The sequence below is a fragment of the Onychomys torridus genome, chromosome 23, assembly GCF_903995425.1.
Source record: "Onychomys torridus chromosome 23, mOncTor1.1, whole genome shotgun sequence".
Lineage (NCBI taxonomy): Eukaryota > Metazoa > Chordata > Mammalia > Rodentia > Cricetidae > Onychomys > Onychomys torridus.
The window spans coordinates 37377340-37399012 of record NC_050465.1 but is presented as its reverse complement, the minus strand read 5'-3'; positions in this window follow the sequence as shown (position 1 = coordinate 37399012).

Here is a 21673-nt window from a genome sequence, read left to right as displayed (position 1 = left end):
GGAAGTACTCACTCGAAGTGAGAATGGATACCAGTCAAAGGGTGCATTTGCAAACATAGTATTTCTTAAAATACCTTGAACAAATAGCTTCTCTTAGCAATGTGTTTTGTTATAGTGATTGACAGGACCATTTGAATTAGTTCTTATGGGGAGAAAATAGACAACATTGTGTTTATTCTTTGCCAGAAAGCCCCTGGCTAGATAGTAATTCTTAGACAATTGAGAATGTCAGGTCTCAACCCAGGGTTTGGGATAGGATTCAGATTTAATTCTTTTGACCAGTGTTCAAATTCTCAATTTCAGTTCCTGGGTTCATAAACTGCTGATTAGGAGGATAGAAGTTAGTCATTAATGACCGTCAAGCCTAGACTATCTGATTGGGTACCTCATACTTTGGAAACATAATCTTTAAAAATCAAGTTACTTTTCAAGCCTATTAAATAACGGTATTAACAATGATGATAATTTTTAATGTGGTCATTGTGTACGATGATTTTAATGGAAGAGAATACATGAGATTCCTTTTCACACATGGTGTGTACACAGTCTAAAATTCTCAAAATTTAATATGACTTATAGAGCAACAAAGGAGGATACTTTATATGTAGTATGTACTAACTAAGTAAAATGCACTAGGCAGGGGCTGGGGATGACTTCTCAATGGTTATAGCATCTGCCACCCAGGCACAAGGACAAGAAATGAGTTCAGATTTGTGGAAGCACTCAACTTTCAGTTAGGTCTGGGGGCCTGCCTGCAATTCCAGCCTCAGAAGAGAAAGATAGAGGATCCTTTACCCACTACAAGCTAGACAACGAGACCAGACTTTTGGCAAAGTCCAGGTTTTATTGAAGAAGCTCCTTCATAAATAAGGTGTAAGAATTTCCATGGATGATTACAGACACCATTCTAAAGCCTCCACATTCTGGGCACACACATGTATATATGCACAGGTTTGACCAGTACACATTCACAAAGAGAAAAATAAACTGCACCAGATCAGTATATATAAGAAGAAATGAAATAAAATATTTAATATTACTTTGAAATTATGAGGAAAATAATTGTAGATTTTCCTTTTGTTTACTTTCGAAAGTAAATGGATTTTTTAGTTAAACTTGTTTTCAAAATAGAAATTTATTATAATTGCTGAATCTGATTTATTGCATGAAAATTTGGATGACAATAAAAATAGTGACTTATTCATCCTCAAAGTACTGAATTAAGCAAGGTAATGAAGAGATACTGATCAAATAAAATGATATATAAAACAAAATAAAAAGAAATTGCCCCTGGTCTCCAAATATTGAGGAGTTGGTGACAATCATGCCCATTATTATAACTGAAATATTTTGGCTATGATTTTTAAATTTATCCTTGGGATAAAACTCTGTGACTAGATTCAGTAGAATGAAGCCAGTTTGGGATAAGGCGACCTGCTTTGGAATGACTTTTACTGCCAGTCACATGACAACAAAGCTGTTTTTAAAACAGTGCTATGAGACTACTGATGTGCGTTTTAAAGTTTAATTACGCATAATAGGTACTCTGCAGCTCATTGCTTCAATCTTCTTGAAGAAAATGCACAGCTCCTGGAGTTGTTGACTAAGTTGGTATTTGAAATAATTATGTGTTATTTTCAGTTCAGTGATGGATGGTGTATTTTAAACACTCTTGAAGTTGATTTTTTAATGGGTAAATGTAATGATATAGCTTTCACATTATAAAGCTCTCCAAAACTCACACTATGCAAAACGCAAAAATTTAAAGACTCTAACATATATTTTTAAAGACTTGGAAGAGAAACTTGAATTCGAATGACAAGCAAAACATTTATTCATGATTCTGGCTAATGAAAAAATGTTGATGCGCAATTTGGCAAGACATTTGGACTATGTCAATCGGTGAAAAGAAATTGAAATAATATTGATTTATTTGCATATTAAAATTAGCATACCAATTGCATTTGTTTATTAAAGATATGAGAAAATTTAAAATATAATGGAAACATGCATGATAAAATTAACATTAATATATAGCGATTACTTTAACATTCTTGAGAATATTGAAACAAACTACTTTCTTATCACATTAAAAGTAAGGTTAGGTGCACGCCTTTAATCCCAGCACTTGGGAGGCAAGGGCAGGCAAGTCTCTGTGAGTTCAAGGCCAGCCTGGGCTACAGAGTGAGTTCCAGGACAGGCTCCAAAGCTACACAGAGAAACTCTGTCTGGAAAAAAAAATGCTCTTCAGTCATTGGCAAGTCCTTTTGACTATTTTAAGAATAAGAAAAAAAACAACATCAACTTGTATATCCCTTGTGTGTTCATCATGGACAGCTGTGATGAGCTGATATCTGAGTACCTCAGACAGTTTCCTGCACAGCTCCTGGGAAATGCTCCAGCATATCAAGATCATGAGAGTCATCATCACAAACATTGTGAAGAAGAGCCATGAGCTCTTTTCTGAGTTACCAGGAAGATGAAGAAAAGTACAGGGATTTCTATGGTATTTCTCCAAGACTTTAAAGCTTGAAATCCATGAAGATTCCACTAATTGTAGGCACCTCTCTAAGATCCTCCATGATCACACCGCTGAGTCATAACTTTCTGTCAGAATATGTGTCTGGCACCAAGGAGACATGGAAGTCCATCTGCTTTGTCACTGGTCAGAGCAAAGAGCAGGTGGCCAACTCTTCCTATGTGTAGCATTGTGCAGAAGCTGGACCTCACTGTGGTGTATGTGACTGAGCGATTTGATGAACACTGTGTGCAGCAGCTCAAGGAATTTGATGGAAAGTGCCTGGTCTCTCTGACTAAAGAGAGACTGGACCTACCAGATAGTGGGAAGGAGAGAAGAAAATGGAGGAGAGCAAGGCAATGTGAAAATCTCTGCAATTTCATGAAGAAGAGCTTGGATAAAAAGGTTGAAAAGGTAATTCTTGAATCCCTGGAGTCAATCCACTTTCCTGAAAACTTAGCCTCAAGAGTAGCTGTGATTAGTCATCTCCCAGTCCTTAAAAACTAAGGTGACGATATCCAAAAGGTTTGTGTCTTCACCCTGCTAGATTGTTACAAGCACAATGTGGCTGGAAAGCCAGTGTGGAGAGGGTCATCAAGTCCCACGCACTTCAAGATAACTCTACAGTGGGCTGCATCAATCCTGCCCCACCCCACTGTAGAGACTCTACAGCAGGTTTAAGGGGACAGAAATGACAAAACTGTCAAGTACCTGGTGTTGCTGTTATTTGAACCTGCTCTGGCCTCATCTTGTTTCTCCCTTGAGAATCCCCAGACCCACTCCACCTGCACCCATGACATGATCAAACTAGGCCTGGATGAGTTAGAGGACTTAAGATACAAGTGGCAAGTCATGGAACTGTCTGGGCCCTTGGTCACACTTACTGCCATCTGGCTCAAATCTCATGTCTTTCTTTTCAGTAGTAATGAAGGTGACAGCAGGGGAGCCTCGTGAGTGTTGTTCCTGATGAGATCCCCTCACTTGAAGGTGATGAGTGTGTCTATGCATGGAAACAGTGTGTTAGAGACTCCTCTGGGAAGCCCACACCCTCTATAGTTTCCTGTGGTTTCAGCAGCAGCCTGACTGGGCCTGATCCACCTGGCTCTCTGCTCACATTTAGAGGATCTCTTCAATCCTATCCTTTTACCTTAAGGCAGGAAAATTTCCTGCCACAGAATAGGAAGGTGGGGTATTCTGTATTTTGTGTTTTGTTGTTTTGTTTATTTTGTTCTGAAGTTAAAATAATGCAAAATAAAGATGAAGTTTTCTAAAAAAAAATAATAATGGCAAGCTATCTTATAATTTTATTTTTAATTATTTATTTTATTTTTGAGATTATAAGTATGCTTCCTCCTTACCCTTTCTTTCTCCAAACCCTCCCATGCACCTCTTTTTCTCTCTTTCAAATTCAATGGCCTCTTTTTATTAACTGTTATTACATGCATATACATATGTACAAATATTCCCAAATATAATATACTTTATCCGTATAATATTACTTGTATGTATGTTTTCAGTGCTAATCAGTTGCTATTGGATAAAAAATAGCATGATTTCCCCTGGTGAAGACTAGTTCTTAATAAAATCTTAGGACATGGAAAACTTAGAAGAGCTGAAGGGAAAATGTTTAGAAAGGCAATAGAGGAAAAAGGCTCACAGCATAAAGAATACTTTGCTTCATCTATAAAAATAGATGTACGAGAGCTGTTCAGTGATCGAATACTTGAAAGATGTAGAGTGTATCCAACATTCGTAGAAATTCCCAATGCATGAACGACAGAAGAGAGGTGAAGGAAGAGCAAGTGAAGAGGCAGACAGCAGCGGGCTAAGATGAGGACAAAGGGAGAGAGGACTTAGGAACAACCAAAATGTCTGACACTCACAACGTGGACTCTGAAAAGCTGAATCTCTGTTGTAGAAACCAGTACATGCTGTTTTGTTATGACAGTTCTTCCAAACCAGTAGCGTAATGACAATTTCTGCTGCACTCTGTTTTCCTGTGACGGCTGCTGCTAGGTGTGTGTGTACTGTGGGTGGCTTCACTTGTATCTTGTGAAGTACAAGATGCTTCAGTAGTCTCAACGAAAACTAATCAAGGATCTTGACCAAGTGCTTAGCTGTGAGTCTCTGCATCTGCTTCCATCAGTCACTGGATGTAGGTTCTGTGATGACAATTAGGGTAGTCACCGATCTGAGTGCAGGGGGAAGGCTAGTTCAAGCACCCTCTCCACTATTGCTGTGAGTCTCAGCTGGGGACAATCTTGGGAGTTCCTGAGGTTTTCCCTAGCTACAGATTTCACCCCATCCCCTTAATGGTATGCTGCCAAGATATCTCTTTCATTGCTCTCCCTCCCTGTCTCTCCCCCATGTTCCCACCTCCCATGCCCTCCTGTTCCCTCCCCTCTATTCTCCCTTCTCTACACAGGAGATCTTAAGCTTTCCCCTTCCTGGGTCATTCCATGTGTGTCCCTCTTAGTGTCCTCCTCTTTACCTAGCTTCTCTGGGGTTGTGGATTGTATCCTGGTTATCTTTTGCCTTGTGTCTAACGTTCACTTATGAGTGAGTACATATTGTTTTTGTCTTTCGGTGTCTGAGTTAACTCACTCAGGGTGATTTTTTTTTTCTAGTTCCATCCATTTGCCTACAAATTTGATGATGACATTGCTTTTTACTCTTGTGTAATACTCCATTGTGTAAATGTACCACATTTATTTTATCCATTCTTCTGTTGAAGGGCATCTAGGCTCTTTCCAGGTTCTGGCTATTATGAATAATGCTGCTATGAACATGGTTGAGCAAATGTCCTTACATTCAGGTGAAGAAAGGGAGGAAGGATTATAAGAGCAAGGCAGGTCAAAATCATGATGGGAAAAACCACAGAAATAGCTGACCTAAGCTAAGGGGAGCTCATGGACTCCACACTGACAGCTAGGGAGCCTGCACAGGAGCCTCCTGAATGTGGGTGAAAGTTGCATGGCTTGATGTTTTGTGGGTCCCCTGGCAATGAGACCAGGACTTATACCAGGTACACAAACTGGCTTTTTAAAACACATTTCCTATGGTGCAATGCGTTATTCAGCCTTGATTCAGGGGAGAGGGGCTAGGTCTGGCCCCCAGCATGATATGACAACCTGTGTTAACTACCCAAGGGAGGCCTTACCTTCTATGAGCAGGAGATGGGGGAGTAGATAAGGGGTAATGAAGAGGTAGGGGAAACAAAGGTTGGTATGTAAAAGGAAAGAAAAAAATTTAAATAAAAAAATTATATAAAAAACAATAAAAAAAGAAAACTAATCAAATTGCACAGTGCTGATGAAAAAGTAGTGTGATGAGTCGTAAGGCATAATGAACTCATATGGTGATTTCTTATACAGCTCATAAGTTTATATTTAAAAAATCATGCAATATTTATAACATTGCTAAAAGAATTGGAAATATTTGTAGAAATACTGAAATTTATCTCTGTTTTTAAAGCCCCATTTTGTAATTCTTTGAGCAAATCATGTTTTAATTACATGAAGTGATTAATTTTAACAAAATGTCAAATAAAATTTTATTGCTAATTTCTTTTTAATTAACTTTCAGAAACAACGCTGTGTGCACTGCATATTTGAGACAGTGATTAAAGCATTAGTCCTGTAATGCTGTAGGCATTAACTATAGAACATGTCTCTGTTGATGCCCTAGGAGGTAACCACACTAACAGAATTTAGTAACTAATTGAAAATAATGTACCTCTGTATAACTGTCAATGTTATGAAAAAATGTCTTGCAGCATTTAATATGCATCGTTTTCAAATTCACTACTATATATTGTATAAATTCATGTGGCTTCAGATTTACTTACATGTAGCAATCAGTTGTGTGCACTTTTAAATTAAATTTAAAAATTCCTTGATAGCACAGACAATTCCCACATATGCCCCTGTAATCCACCCAGCCGGTTTACAGCCTCTTGTATTAGTCTTAGTATTGCACACCTGTTATGTAAGGCATGCACCCCTGCTGTATGTCATTAACTAAAATAAAAAGGAAATGTGTTGTTATCATGAAACTCTTTCCTCTCCCAGGCACAGGTCCAAAATACATTGTACTTAATTGTCATAATTTTTCAGGCACTTCAAGGCTGGAAAATTTTCTCAAACTACCCTTGTTAACAATACTTTGACAATATTGAGGGAAATCAATCAAGTCTATTGTCTAATCCTTTTACGAATGCAGACTTATCTGTTTGCATTTTTTCTTATGAAGACATTTGTATAATCAATTTTAAAGAGGAGAACTACAGTGAAATGTCACTTACAGCACGTACAGAAGGGTGCATGCACATCAACTCATGATTTGTGAGTGTTACAATGAGTGTCTTGTTGAAAAGCTCTTGTGAGGAGTTTTCAGTACAGAATTTTTCTTCCAGTTTTCTTTTGGTGTACAATGATTTTTGGGAGGAAGTGGCCATGACCACCCCACACTCAGGTGCAGAGTCATTCTTATGCTTGTTAGCATGGACTGTGTAAAAATCTTCTTTTTTTAAAGCTCTTCTGCCTGGGACATTTTTTTTTATCAACTGTAGCATTTATTAATTTAACAGATCATTTTTACATGAATATGCAATTACAAATCTGCGTTTATACTTTCAGCTATCACCTAACACTACTATGTAATTAGTCTCTGATCCAGATTATTACAGCTTCAAAATTAGGCATTTTGTTTTCAGCTGCCAATTGTTCTCTTTGATGTAGCCCACATTGTTACTGATTGAAGTTTTATTATTGTTGCTATTATTACTATTATGATTGTCTTTCCTTACTTTGTAGTAATATGAAATATTCTGGGCTCAGATCATGTGTCTTGACACATTTCTATTATCACCCAGTGTTTCTATGTATCTTGATCTTTCAGTGGGGGTTCATGTTGGAAGAAATGTTCTTTTTTTATCTAAGTGTGCTTGTTGTTATTATGATGCTTTCTCAAAGCCCTCCCAGATGACACATTAAGGAAATATTTAGAAGAAGTCAAAGTGTTTATAGTCATTGTGATGGTGTACATAATGATTTATTTGTTAAACATGAATTTCTAACTGCATCAATCTGTATAGCTCCCACATCTTGTTAGTTTTTGTATTATTATTCTAGTAACAAGAAATGGGCCCTTGGATTATGCATTTAAATTATTTAACTGCAGTGAACATGGATTTAAGTGTCAGGATTGTTTACACTAAGACCGTGAGTATTCAATGCTTACCATGCAGTTCATTTGTATATTGGCCATTGATTCATGAGCTCATGAGCAAGGATGCTCTTCACATCACAGTACCTCATCCACATACAGTGAAAATTTTTATATATTAAAATATAGTTACAATTTCTGTCAAATTCTGCATACTTCTTGTGGGTCTCAAATATCTGAAACGTTTCTTTATTTTTTTTTAATTTAAATTTAAATTTTTTACCATAGTGTTTTCACAGGTGAATTCTACTCTAAATTTGGGGAAAAAAATAAATAAAATGTATAGTGTCACCTAAAAAGTGAAACAGGAAAACATCCCAATTCATTTCATAAGATCCAGTAAAGATAAAATATAAATTATTGACCGACTCTTCTTGGGGACATGAAGACAAATACCTGTCTCCCAGAAAGGGTGTCACAACAGATTCCTGGAGCAAATCAGTCCAAGCCCAACCCAGTGAACCAACAAACAAGTTGGAGTTGCTTCGCCTTCATGAGAGATTATGTTGAGAGCCAAGGGTTACTAGAAGGCAGCTGCTTCACCCAATATCTTACTCCAGCCTGGGTGAGGGCCCCCAAACTATGTCTCTATAGCTGCCCGCATAGCTCCCAGGCATCTACATCAAAGAGTTTCTTCCAGGGCAACACATCTTAGAAAATCTTGGAGAACTTTATGAATCCTGTACTCTGAGACACCTAGGTTTGTAAGTAATTTTAGTGTCCTAGTCCTGTGAGTTCCCTACTCCCTTCAGAAGCAATGTTTCAGTTTGGATGAAATAGCTACATAACTAACAAGTTAATCCCCACCCCAACCCCAACCCCCACCCCCGAACAGATTAAGATTCTTAGAAAAAAAATACACAGATACATGGACATAGCTAGATTCTCAACAAAATATGAGAAAATATTAATCAAGACTGTACAAAATGATTGTAGAGTACATGCAGTAGGATTTATTCTAGTCTGCTTTAATATTTATAAATCAGTTTATATGATCTACCAAAAAACTATTTAAAAAGGAAAACTGATATGATATCATTAGTTGATACAGGAAAATAGTTTGATGATATCAAGCACTGAGTTATGATTAAAACCTATAAAATGAGCATAAGGAAATTTCCTCAACTTTAGAAAAAAATCTACAAGGTAATTACAATGAGTGTTATAAGTAATACTGGAAACTAGAACACTTCCCTACTAAGGGAGGAATCAAGGGAAGTGTGTTCTTGCCTGTCACTTCCCTGAAGCACTCTAACAGATGCTTTAACCATCAAAGAAGTCTAGGAAAGGTAATGAGATGTAAATAATATCTACGTTCAACACCAAATTATTATTTGTACAACTTCTAAAATGTTGACTTGGAAATCGATAATTTAGAAAAATTAAAAAGGTTTAGAAATGTGTGGTGATATTCATAACATGTGGAAATCATGTATATCAACTCCAGGAAAATCTGATTAAATGCCCCCCACTTCCAGTAGTCTTTTTCAACACCTTCTTCTTACACACCCCAAACCTGATCTCTCACGTTCCCCATCCCCACCTGCCCTCAATCCACCCACAAAAATCTATTCTTCTTCCCAGGGAGATCCAGGCATTCCCCGTGAACTCTCCTTGTTACCTAGTCTCTATGGTCTGTGGGTTATAGCATAATTATCCTTTACTTTACAGCTAATATCCTCTTATGAGTGAGTGCATACTGTATTTGTCTTTCTTGGTCCAGGTTACCTCACTTGGGATGTTTTTTTTTTTTTTTTTTTTTTTTTTTCTTCTCATTACATCCATTTGCCTGCAAATTTCCTGGTGACCTTGTTTCTAGTAGCTATATAACACTCCTTTGTATAAATGTACCATGTTTTCTTTACCCATTTCTTGGTTGAGGGACATCTAGGTTGTTTCTAGCTTCTGTCTCTTACAAATAAAGCTGCTATGAAAATATTTGAGGTACCCTTGTCTTATGATTAAGCACCCTTTGGGTAGGTGCACAAGAGCAGGATAGCTGGGTCTTGAGGTAGATTGATTCACAGTTTTCCAAGAAACTGCCACACTGACATCCAAAGTGGCTGTGTGTACTGGGTGGCTTTACGTGTCAATTGGACAAAGTAGAGTCATCAGAGAAGAAGGTGCCTCAGTTGAGGAAATGCCTCATTGGGATCCAGCTGTGAGGTATTTTCCGCATTTAGTGATCGACTAGGGAGGGACCAGCCCATTGTGGTTGATGACATCCCTGGGCTGTTGGTCCTGGGTTCTATAAGGGAGGATGAGAAAGCCATAGGAAGCAAGCCCCCTCCATCACCTCTCTGTCAATTCCTGCCTCCAGAATCCAGCCCTGTTTGAGTTCCTGACTTCCTTCAGTGATGAATAGCCATGCTGAAGTGTAAGCCAAATAAACCCTTGCATACCCAACTTGGTTTTTGCTCATGGTGTTGTGCCACAGTAATAGGAACCCTAAGACACTGTACAAGATTGCATTCTCATCAGCAATAGAGGAGTGTTCCCTTTGCTCCATACAATCTCTAACATGGGCTCTCACTTGTTTTTTTGGTTTTTGGTTTTTCGAGACAGGGTTTCTCTGTGTAGCTTTGTGCCTTTCCTGGATCTCCCTCTGTAGATCATGCTGGCCTTGAACTCACAGAGATCTACCTGCCTCTGCCTCCCCAGTACTGGGATTAAAAGCATGGGCCACTTGCCCAGCTTTTTTTTTTTTTTTTTTTTTTTTGGTCACTTGTGTTTTTGATCTTAGCCATACCGACATGTGTAAAATGAAATCTCAGAGTTGTTTTGATTTGCATTTCCCTAATGGCTAAGGATGTTGAGCATCTCCTTAAGTCATTTGACATTCTTCTATTGAGAATTTTCTGTTTATATCTGTACCCCATTTTTAATTGGATTATTTGTTTTGTTTATATCTAGTTTCTTTAATTCTTTATGTATTTTGGAAGGCATCCTTCTGTGGGATGTGGGGTTGTGGGAGATCTTTTCCCATTGTGTAGCTGTCATTTTGTCCTTTTGACAGTGTCCTGTGCCTTACAGAAACTTTTCAATTTCATGAGGGCTCATTTATTAATTGTTGATCTTAGCACCTGTGCTATAGATGTTCTCTTCAGGAAGCTGTCTCCTGTGCCAGTACATTCGAGATTCTTTCTCACTTTCTCTTCTATCAGTTTCAAAGTATGTGGAGTTATGTTGAGGTCTTTGATCCACTTGGACTTGAGTTTTGTGCATGGTGATAGATATGGATCTATATGCCTTCTTCCACATGCTGACATTCATGTAGACCAACACTTTTTGTTGAAGAAGCTTTCTTTTTTCATTGTTAAATTTTGGCTTTTTTTTTTTTTTTGTCAAAAATCAGGTATCCATAGGTATGTAAATTTATGTCTGGGTCTTCAATTTGTTTCCATTAATCCATCTCTCCATTTTCATGCCAATACCATGCAGTTTTTATTACTATACCTCTGTAATAGAGCTTGGAATCAGGAATGGTAATTCCTCTGGAAATTCTTTTACTGTACAGGATTGTTTTAGCTGTTCTGGATTTTTGTTTTTTTCCCCGTATGAAGTTGAGAATTATTGTTTCAAGGTCTTTAAAGAATGCATTGAGATTTTAATGGGGATTGCATTGAATCTGTAGATTGTTTTTGGAAAGATGGGATTTTTACTATGTTATTCTTACTGATTCATGAGCAGGGAGATTTTCTGATATATTCTCTAATTTCTTAAAAGACTTCAAGATGTTGTCATACAGGAATTTCACTTACTTGACTATTATTACACCAAGATACTTTACATTATTTGAGACTATTGTAAAGGGTATTAATTCCCTGTTTTCTTTTTCATCCCTTTTATCATTTTTATATAGGAGGGTTACTGACATTTTTTAAATTTACTTTTATATATCTAGCCACTTGACTCAGGTATTATCAGCTGTAAGAGTTCCATGGTAGAATTTTTTAGGTCACTGGTGTATACTACCATATCATCTGTGAATAGTGATACTTCGACATCTTTCTTTTCAATTTGTATCCCCTTGATCTCCTTCAGTTGTCTTATTGCTCTAGCTAGAACTTCACGTACTCTATTGAATATGTAGGGAGAGAGTGGACAACATTGTTTTGCTCCTGATTTTAGTGCAATTTCTCTGAGTTTCTCTCCATTTAATTTGATGTTGGCTGTCAGCTTGCTGTATGCTACTGTTATTATGTTTAAGTATGTCTCTTGTATTACCGATCTCACCAAGACTTTTATTGTGAAGGGGTGTTGAATTTTTGTCAAAGGGTTTTTCAGCATCTAATGAGATTATCTTTTTTTTTTTTTTAATCTTTCAGATTGTTTATATGGTGGATTACACTGACAGATTTTTATATGTGGAGCCATCATCCTTGCATCTCTGGGATGAAGCCTACTTGGTCATGTTGGATGATCTTTTTGATGTATTCATACATTTGGTTTGCCAGTATTTTATTATTTTTACATCAATGTTCATGAGTAAAATTGGTCTGTTAGTCTCTTTCTTTGTAGAGTCTTTGTGTGATTTTGGTATCACAGTGATTATGGCCTCATAAAATGAATGTGTGATAATGGACCCATGGTTGGGTATTCTTATCAGAACACAGAATGCTCAGAATGCTGCACTTTAATTGATGTTTTGTTCTATTCACTGCATGTATGTATAGAAGATTTTCTGTGTCCCAGCCTGCTGATGGTCAGGACAAATCTCTCTTACCAGCCAGTCCCACAGCCACTCAGACCCAAGTAAACATACAGAGGCTTACATTATTTACAAACTGTATGGCCTAATGGCTCAGGCTTCTTGTTAGCTAGATCTTACATCTCAAATTATCCCATTTTTATAAATCTATACCTCGTGGCTTACTGGTATCTTTACATTTTGCTCTTCATGGTGGTGGCTAGGAGCATCTCCTCACTAAGCCTTCCATTTTTCAGAATTCTCCTCTTTGTCTTGCCTATACTTCCTGCCTGGCTATTGGACAATTAACATTTTATTTATCAATCAATCAGAGCAACACCTTCACAGCATACAGGAAGGCATCCCCACATTACTAAAACTAAACGTTGAGAGATTCTTCTGTCCCATATCACATGCAAAAATAAAGAAGCAAAAAGTATTACATTATTTAGATATAATAGCCTCAAAAAAGGAGACTGAAAGAATAAGAGATCCATTCAGTTCTGGATATGTTGCTGCTTTTTTGTTTTCTATGAATGCTTTAGATTATTTTTTAACTTTTTCTATTGATTCTGTGTGGATTTCACATCATGCATCCTAATACCATTCATCTCTTCTCTTTGCATCTTCCCTCTGGCCCTGCAACCTCCCCATCAAAACAAAACAGAAAATAAAATTTAAAATGTTAAAAAAAATCTTGTTTTGGAAGCTGCAGTGTCAAATAGTGAACCATACAGTGTACCCATTCGTCCATACTTCTTTGCTTATAAGGGTTTATTGCAATTAATCACTGGTCTGATTCCAGGCCTCTGACTTCTGCTACTACCTAGATATTGGGCCCTTACTGGGATTCTACTTGGACGTCATGCTGTTTTCTTTTGTCATGGAGATGCTGCAGCTTTAGATCTGCAGTACTGGTCCCTTAATCTTCTCCAGCAGATCAAAGACAAGGTCGATGTTAGGGTGAGCCAAAACTCATAGCCCTGGATCTGGGCCTGGATGGTGGTTGAGTTGGTCAGCCTGGCAACTCTCCCTCATCCTCATCATAAGGGTGAGCTCATTAGCATCACCCTGGCTAGCTTACTCTATGCAGCAAGCAGCAAGAGCATGGCTGGTTTTCCTGCTCTCCAAGCTGTCACTGGCACCTACATCACCAGGGCCAGCTCTACTCTGTTGCCCAGTGGAGGTGCAGAAGCCACTCTCCCAACAGCTGCAGCCAGCGAGGGGCAGGATCAGGTCTCCATCTCTCACGTCCCTGAGGCCAGCTCTCCTCTGTGTCACAGACAAGGGGGTGGGACCAGCTCTCCCACTCAGGGTAGCCTCACTAGCACTGACACCACCACCAGGGGTGGCGCTATTGTGCAGCTTAGGAGAGGTGTAGGGGCCATTGTCCCAAAAGCTGCAGCTGGTGAGGGGCAGGAATAGTTCTTCTGCTCTCATGTCCTCAGTACTGACCCTTCCACATGGCACAGGCAGTGAAGGGTATTGTGGAGAGGACATCACTCTCTTGCCCACACCACTTATAGAAAATGAGAGGCTGGGGCAGGTCTCCCATTCTCACATCCTTGTGGCCAACTCACTTGCCCTGCCCCACTCAACAGGGTCAGCTCGACTGTGCGGCCCAGGCCAGGCACAGGGTCTGCTCTCTAGAGTGTTTCAGGTGGTGAGGGGCAGCTCCAGTTCTCTCTAGTGCTGCAGCCAGTGAAGGACAGGTCCAACTCTGTGCAGCCCTATCCTCTAGACCTTTGGGGGTAGCAGGAACCATGGACATCAACAGAGATTATGACATATCCAAATTATTTATATTGTACAAAGTGTAAGCTGGTATATATTGTGAATTCGTCTTAGATTCAGTGGTATCCAAAGGGAAAGTCTACTTGAATAAATGTACTGCAAAGTCGGAAGATAGTCAAGTAGATAAGGTACATTAATGCTGTGGATATCGCTCTGTATGCTATGAATGTGTTTCTCTGATTAATTAATAAATAAAGTGCTGATTGGCCAGTAGCCAGGCAGGAAGTATAAGTGGGACAAAGGGAGAAGAGAATTCTGGGATGAGGAAAGCTGAGTCAGGAGACACTGCCAGCCACTGCCATGAGAAGCATGATGTAAAGATACTGGTAAGCCACGAGCCATGTGGCAAGATATAGATTTATAGAAATGGGTTAATTTAAAGTGTAAAACCTAGCTTGCAAGAAGCCTGAGCCATTAGGCCATACAGTTTTAATTAATATAAGCCTCTGTGTGTTTATTTGAGTCTGAGCAAATGTGGGCCTTGGTGGGACTGGAAAAAACTTCAGCTATGCATTAAAGGTGAGCTTCTTACAACCAGCAAATCCTATCAGAGAGAACTTACCATTTACAGAAAGAAATCCATTCTTTAGCTTCTGTTTGCTGACCTGCAGAGAACTACGCAGGTTGCACTTTCAGGATGGGGAAGGATTTATTGTTACTCACCTTGAGTGTCACAAGATAAAGTGCTCTATTAGGCTGCATGTACACTAGTGTGCCACTTTGCTTTTTATTAAAAACCACTCTGACAGTCCTCAGGGCTTGCTGGGATTGAAGACAATGAAAAATATGTTGCCTGTGCTTTTGCTAGTAGAGGGCAGAGACAACTGGGCACCAAACTCTGCATGTTATACTCTCAGAGTTTCCACTGTTCTACAGAGAAACCTGGCCATAGTTCTCTTAAGTTAAAGAGTAAAATTTTAAGATTTATTTCAGATGGGATTTTAATGCATATAGTAAAATTAATATCACCATGAACTCAGGGAGATTCTTTTAAATGATATATTTTGGTTTTCACATACATCAGTGAACCATGTAATGAATGTTTATTATGTACCAATTGTGTACTCTGGTTGAGAATCCATATAAGAAAAAAATTACAGATGAAAATAAACCAGGATAAACAATGGACTTTGGTAGACTCATTAAGTAGAATTCAGACCAGGCACATTTCAAAGCAACTCATCTCAAGAATATGTAATCATGAGAAATGCAGAAACTTTTAGTTTTGAAAGTATTTTACAGTTAGGAAAATAAAATGTAAACTAGTTCCCCTCTTAAAATGAATTGTGTTTATGTGTAAAACCATCAGTCAGAAGCAAGCTCTGGTTCAGGTATAGCGATCTCTCCCTGTCATCAGCGTTAAGCTAAAATCATTCTATATTGAAGTGTGCCACCATCCATCACCATTCTCAAATGATGCTGAGATGCCACTGAACTCTCTGAACCTCACCTCAGGCAAGCTGCAGACAGAAGATCAGCTCAAACCTAGGTGACAATATCCCCTACCATCACTACCCTAGCTAGCTACAACTCAGGAAAGAGGATGCCAAGAAAGAACACAGATTTGAGAGCAACTGTTTTTCATCACCTGCTACAATCTCTCCTTTGATATGCTATGATCCTATAAGTAAACCACTGCTCTAGAGTGTAAATGTCCTGATTACTAAGTAGGTACATTCTGTACTAAGTCTTTGGAGATACACATGAAAATTGGAAAAACCATATAGAGCTATCTATGGAAGTAACCATTTTTGTGACTCGACTGTGTTAAGCATGAAGGAAATGAGGGCACAGTTAGATGTGGTGGCCATGCCTATACTCCCAGCACTCACTCTGGAAGACTGCCATGAGCTGAGCCAACCTAGCTACAGGTTGAGACCACATCTAAGGGAACAGCAAGCAAGTACATGCAAACCAAGGCCAGAGTCTGGAAAGCATCACCAAGAAACATTCCACTCTTGACTGCATTTCACTGCATAAAAACAAGCCCAACGCTGGCATATAAAGCATGTGAGATCAGGTCTTTCAAAGCTATACTAATGAATTTTTACCTGCACGGTTGTCTGAATAAAGACAACAACTGTAGATGTGCTAACATGGTGAGAGAAAGTTCAGGAGGCCTCAACACTGCGCAAAGAACTGCAGGCAACTTCAGAATGTTAAGAGCTGGAGAAATGTTCTCCAGGAAGTGCACACCGAGTGGCTATCCAATAACAATCAGTCAGCCCTGAAAACATACCCATGAGTGACATAATAGAAACTGAGCAGGTTGTAGTCTAAGGAATATATCTGCATATAAATATATGTACACTTATAACAGCAATTAAAGATAAAGATGCCATGAGTTACATAGAGAGCAAGTGGGGATAACATGGGAGGGCTTTGAAGGGGTAGAAAGGAAGGGGGAAATGATATGATTATATTATAATCTCAAATGTATTATCAAATCAACAACAAAAATAAAGTGATCCATGTTTTAGGAGAGATAACCTGTAATTGCTAAAGTTACTATGTGACTTTTCTGTAAATTTGGACATTGTCTTCAGAAAAAAAACAGTCTTGACTAGCCCTTTACTTCAGAAATCTAGAAACATTTTTATTCCTCTATCAAATAGTCGAGGAAATTCAGAAGAGTTTTCTAAATGCTATGGGACAATTGCCAATTCCTGAACAAATTAGTTGACTGCACTGTTTATATCATGTCTATCTAGAGGATATTTAAAATTATCAAGATGGAATCATTTATCATTTAAACTTTTTTTTTTTTTTAAGACAGGGTTTCGCTGTGTAGTTTTGGTGCCTGTCCTGGATCTTGCTCTATAGACCAGGCTGGCCTCAAACTCCTAGAGATCCTCCTGGCTCTGCCTCCCAAGTGCTGGGATTAAAGACGTGTGCCACCAATACCTGGCCTCATTCAAAACATTTTTGATGTAGTTTTTTATTATTTTTATTTTTAATATTCTAGTTAAAATATAAATATATTGCTTTCTCCCTTCTTTACCTTTTTTCAGTTCCTCCTAAACCCCTCCCTTGAGCTCTTTCCACATTCTCCTCTCTCAAAATGACAGCCTCATTTTCTTTGACAATTTTTGCTACACATTAACACACACACACACACACACAAGTATGCTCAAATATATAAATATAAATTACAGAGTCTTTTGTTCTTGTGTGTGTGTGTGTGTGTGTGTGTGTGTGTGTGTGTTTCAGTGATGACCACATTTTATTGGATAACTAGTTAGGAGTCTCATTCCTGGGAGAGACGAATTCTTCCTCTTTCAGTAGTAAATAGTTGCCTACAGCTTTTTGTCTAGTGATGATAAAAAAAAAAAAAAAAAAAAAAAAAAACAAAACAAAATTGTGGCTCTTAACATCTTTCCACCCCTCTTCTGTAATGTTCCCTGAGTCACAGATTCTGGAGATGTGTTATTGATGGAACCACTGAACCCAGGTTCCCCACGATCTGTTGATATCCGAATTATGTCCAGTTGTGATTTTCAGTGATGGCCTCCATTTGTTGTAACTAAACGCTTCCTTAATGAGGAGTGGTAGCTACCTTGACTGTGTGTATAAACATAAACGTTGGAATGTAGTAAAGAATAATACTAGTCTAGCAAAGTGGTTGTCTTAGTTAGGGTTTTTATTTCTTTGACAAAACACCATGACCAAAAAGCACATGTGGAAGAAAGGGTCTATTTGGCTTAAATTTCAGCATTGCAGTTCATAAATGAGAAAAGTCAGGACAGGAACTCAAACAGGGCAGAATCCTAGGGACAAGAGCGGATACAGAGGCCGTGGAGGGGAACTCTGCACTGGCTTACTTACCCTTGCTTGCTCAGCCTGCTTTTTTATTTTATTTTATTTTTTATAGAACCTAGGACCAGAAGCCCAGGGATGTCACCACCCAACATGGCCTGAGCTCTCTCCCAGTGATCACTAATTGAGAAAATGCCTTACAGCTGGATCTCATGGAGGCATTTCCTCACATGAGGATCCTTCCTCTTTGATGACTCTAGCTTGTGCCAAGTTGGCACATGAAACCAGCTAGTACAGTGAGTGGTAAGAGTAGATTCTCTTCTAAGAGATATGGCCTCTCTAGCTCTTAAATACTGTCTTTCATGGTATGTCCTCATCAAACCCCTGCCCTTAAAGTTTAGTAATATATGCAGAAGAGAAGGAGGGAGAGATGACTCCAAGGAAACAGTGTCTTCCAGACTCAACAGGGCTGATGCATAGATGAACTCAGAGAAACTGGTAGCTCACACAAAGCTTGTACAGGTTCAAATGAGATAGGGTCCCAGTACTGAGAGTGGAAGCGGACATGGGCTCAGATCCCCAACCAAGAAGCTGTTTGCAATCAATACCTGTTAGCAATGGAAAACCAGTTTTCTCCAATTGCGTCTCACTGGGTATACTAACCACACTTCAGGCTAGATCCCATGTTCAGCACTAGCTGGCAACACCAAAATAACTCAATGGTATTTTTATGGACATTTTGTTTCCTTTTGCCTTGTTTGGATATTTTTAGTCTTGTTAGTCTTTTGCTTGTATATTTTGTTTATGGTTTTAGGTTTGTTTTGTTTTGTTCTTTGTTTTTTTGCAGATTTGTATGTGTTTTTTTGTATTTTGTTAGAGAGAGAGAGCATGAGGTCCCGTGGGTAGAACTGTTCAAAAAGTTTGGGAGGAGTTGGGGCAGGAGAAAAGGGTGATGAGAGAAAAAAAAGAAAACAAAAACAAAACTGTCTTTAGAATTTTGCTGCTCCATTCACCATATATCACATTTCCTTTCAATTTGACTGTCCTGCACCTAATCACAGAAATAGAAGAAATTGTGTATGGTTATAATTCATACAAAAAGCTGTTTATACAACTATTATGAATTTTATTATTTACATTTTTGTAAGTCACAATATCTCCAGCTGGAAGGACCACTTGCTTTCCAAATACTTTATCAAAATATATATAAAAATATGCTCCCCCAAACTGAATGTTAATAATTTTTCCTGTGTGCAGGCAATTTTCATAGTTCTGAGGATAGGGAGCAAAATTTATTGAACAAGGTTCATATCCATAAATATATTCTTTGCTTGTGTAATGAACATGGTACAACAGTGTCACGTGACAGCTCCTGAATGAATTATTTGAAAACCTCGCCAATTACAACAATGATTTAATGTAAGTGCATGACACAGTAGAAGAAACACTATTTTCTTTCTCTTTTTTTGGAGATCTTCATATACTTGCACAATTTTTCTTTTGCTTACATCTCACCAAATCTTTCCATTTATCTCTTAGATCTCTTTCAAATTGAGTGTCTTTTCACTAATTTTTGTATGTATATATGTATATTTATGTTTAAAAATATAACCTGAGTCTATACAATGTTTCCATGTGTGTGTTTTCAGGGCTAGTATGGTTTTGGATAAACAATTGGTGTGGTGTACTCATCCTTGGGAAATTTCCCTTTCTCACTCTCAACAGAAATTGAGTTGTTTGTTGTTCTCTGTGTAGAGTTGAGGCCTCCTGGGCATTCTCCCACCCACTTTGATATGTCCCTTGGATGCCATGGCTGTTTAGCTTATGACTGGGCAGTCATGCTGCTGAGACTCAGTGGGTGGAGCTTTTGCCAAGAATGGGGGACATAATCTCACAGCAAACTCTCTGATCCTCTGGTTCATTACAATCTTTCCACCTCAAGGAACATTGCAGGAGATGAGGAGCAGAGATGTATTCAAACCCTCAAAACCATAATAAACATAAACTGCAAGTTCTTATTTTTTATTTTATTATTATTATTATTATATTTGTTTTTGTAATTTTACACATCAGCCATGGGTTCCCCTGTCCTCCCCCTCCCATCCCCACCTCCACCTTCCCCCCATCCATTCCCCTCCATTCCCATCTCCTCCAGGGCCAAGACTCACCTGGGGATTCATTTAAACCTGGTGGATTCAGTACAGGCAGGTCCAGTGCACTCTTTCCAGCATGGGAAAAGTGTCCCTTTGTAAGCCCAAGGTTCCAAACAGCTAGTTCATGCACTGAAGACAGGTCTTGGTCCCACAGCCTGGATGCCTCCCAAACAGTTCAAGCTATTCAATTGTCTCACTTATCCTGCAGGCCTGTTCCAGCTGGGGGCTCCACAGCCTTTGGTTCATAATTCATGTGCTTCCATTTGTTTGGCTATTTATCCTATGCTTTTTCCAATCTTGTGCTCAACAATTCACGAGATTACAGTCCCTCCTCTTTCTCGACAATTTGATACCTGGCGCTCCACCTGGTGCCTGGCTGAGGATCTCTGCATCCACTTCCATCAGTTATTGGATGAGAGTTCCAGCATGACCATTAGAGTGTTTGGCCATCTGATCACCAGACTAGGTAAGATCAGGCTTTCTCTCAACCATTGCCAGCAGTCTACAGAGGATGTATCATTGTGGATTTCTGGGGACCTCTTCAGCACTCTGCCTATTCCTGTTCTCAAGTGGTCTTCATTTATCATGGTCTGTTATCCCTCGTTCTCCCTTTCTGTTCTCGATACAGCTGGGATCTCCAGCTCCCCGAAGCTTTCTGTCCATCAAACCTTGTCCTTCATTACTCCCACTGTCGTCCAGGTTGTTCATGTAGATCTCATCCATTTCTCTGTCATTGGGTGATCCCTGTGTCTTTCCTAGGCTCCCGTTTTCTAGGTAGCCTCCCTGGAGTTGTGTAGCAGTCTAGTCATCTTTGTTTTACGTCTAGTATCCTCCTATGAGTGAGTACATATCATGTTTGTCCTTCTGAGTCTGGGTTACCTCACTCAGGATAACTTTTTTCTAGATCCATCCATTTGCCTGCAAACCTCATGATGTCATTGTTTTTCTCTGCTGAGTAGTACTCCATTGTGTATATGTACCATATTTTCTTTATCCATTCTTCAGTTGAAGGGCATCTAGGTTGTTTCCAGGTTCTGGCTATTACAAACAATGCTGATATGAATATATCTGGCAAATGCCCTTGTGGAATGATTGAGCATTCCTTGGGTATATGCCCAAGAGTGCTACAGCTGGGTCTTGGGGGAGATTGCTTCCCAATTTTCTAAGGAAGCACCATATAGATTTCAAAAGTGGCTGTACAAGCTTGCATTCCCACCAGCAGTAAAGGAGAGTTCTGCTTGCTCCACATACTTTCCAGCATAAGCTGTCTTCTGTGTTTTTGATCTTAGCCATTCTGACAGGTGTAAGGTGGTATCTCAGAATCATTTTGATTTGCATTTCCCAGATAATTAGGGATGTTGAGCAATTGCTTAAATGTCTTTCAGCCATTTGAACTTCCTCTGTTGAGAATTTCTGTTTAGTTCTATAGCCCAGTTCTCCATTGGACTGTTGGGCATTATGTTGTCCAATTTCTTGAGTTCTTTATATATTCTGGATATCAGCCCTCTGTCAGATGTGGGGTTGGTGAAGACCTTT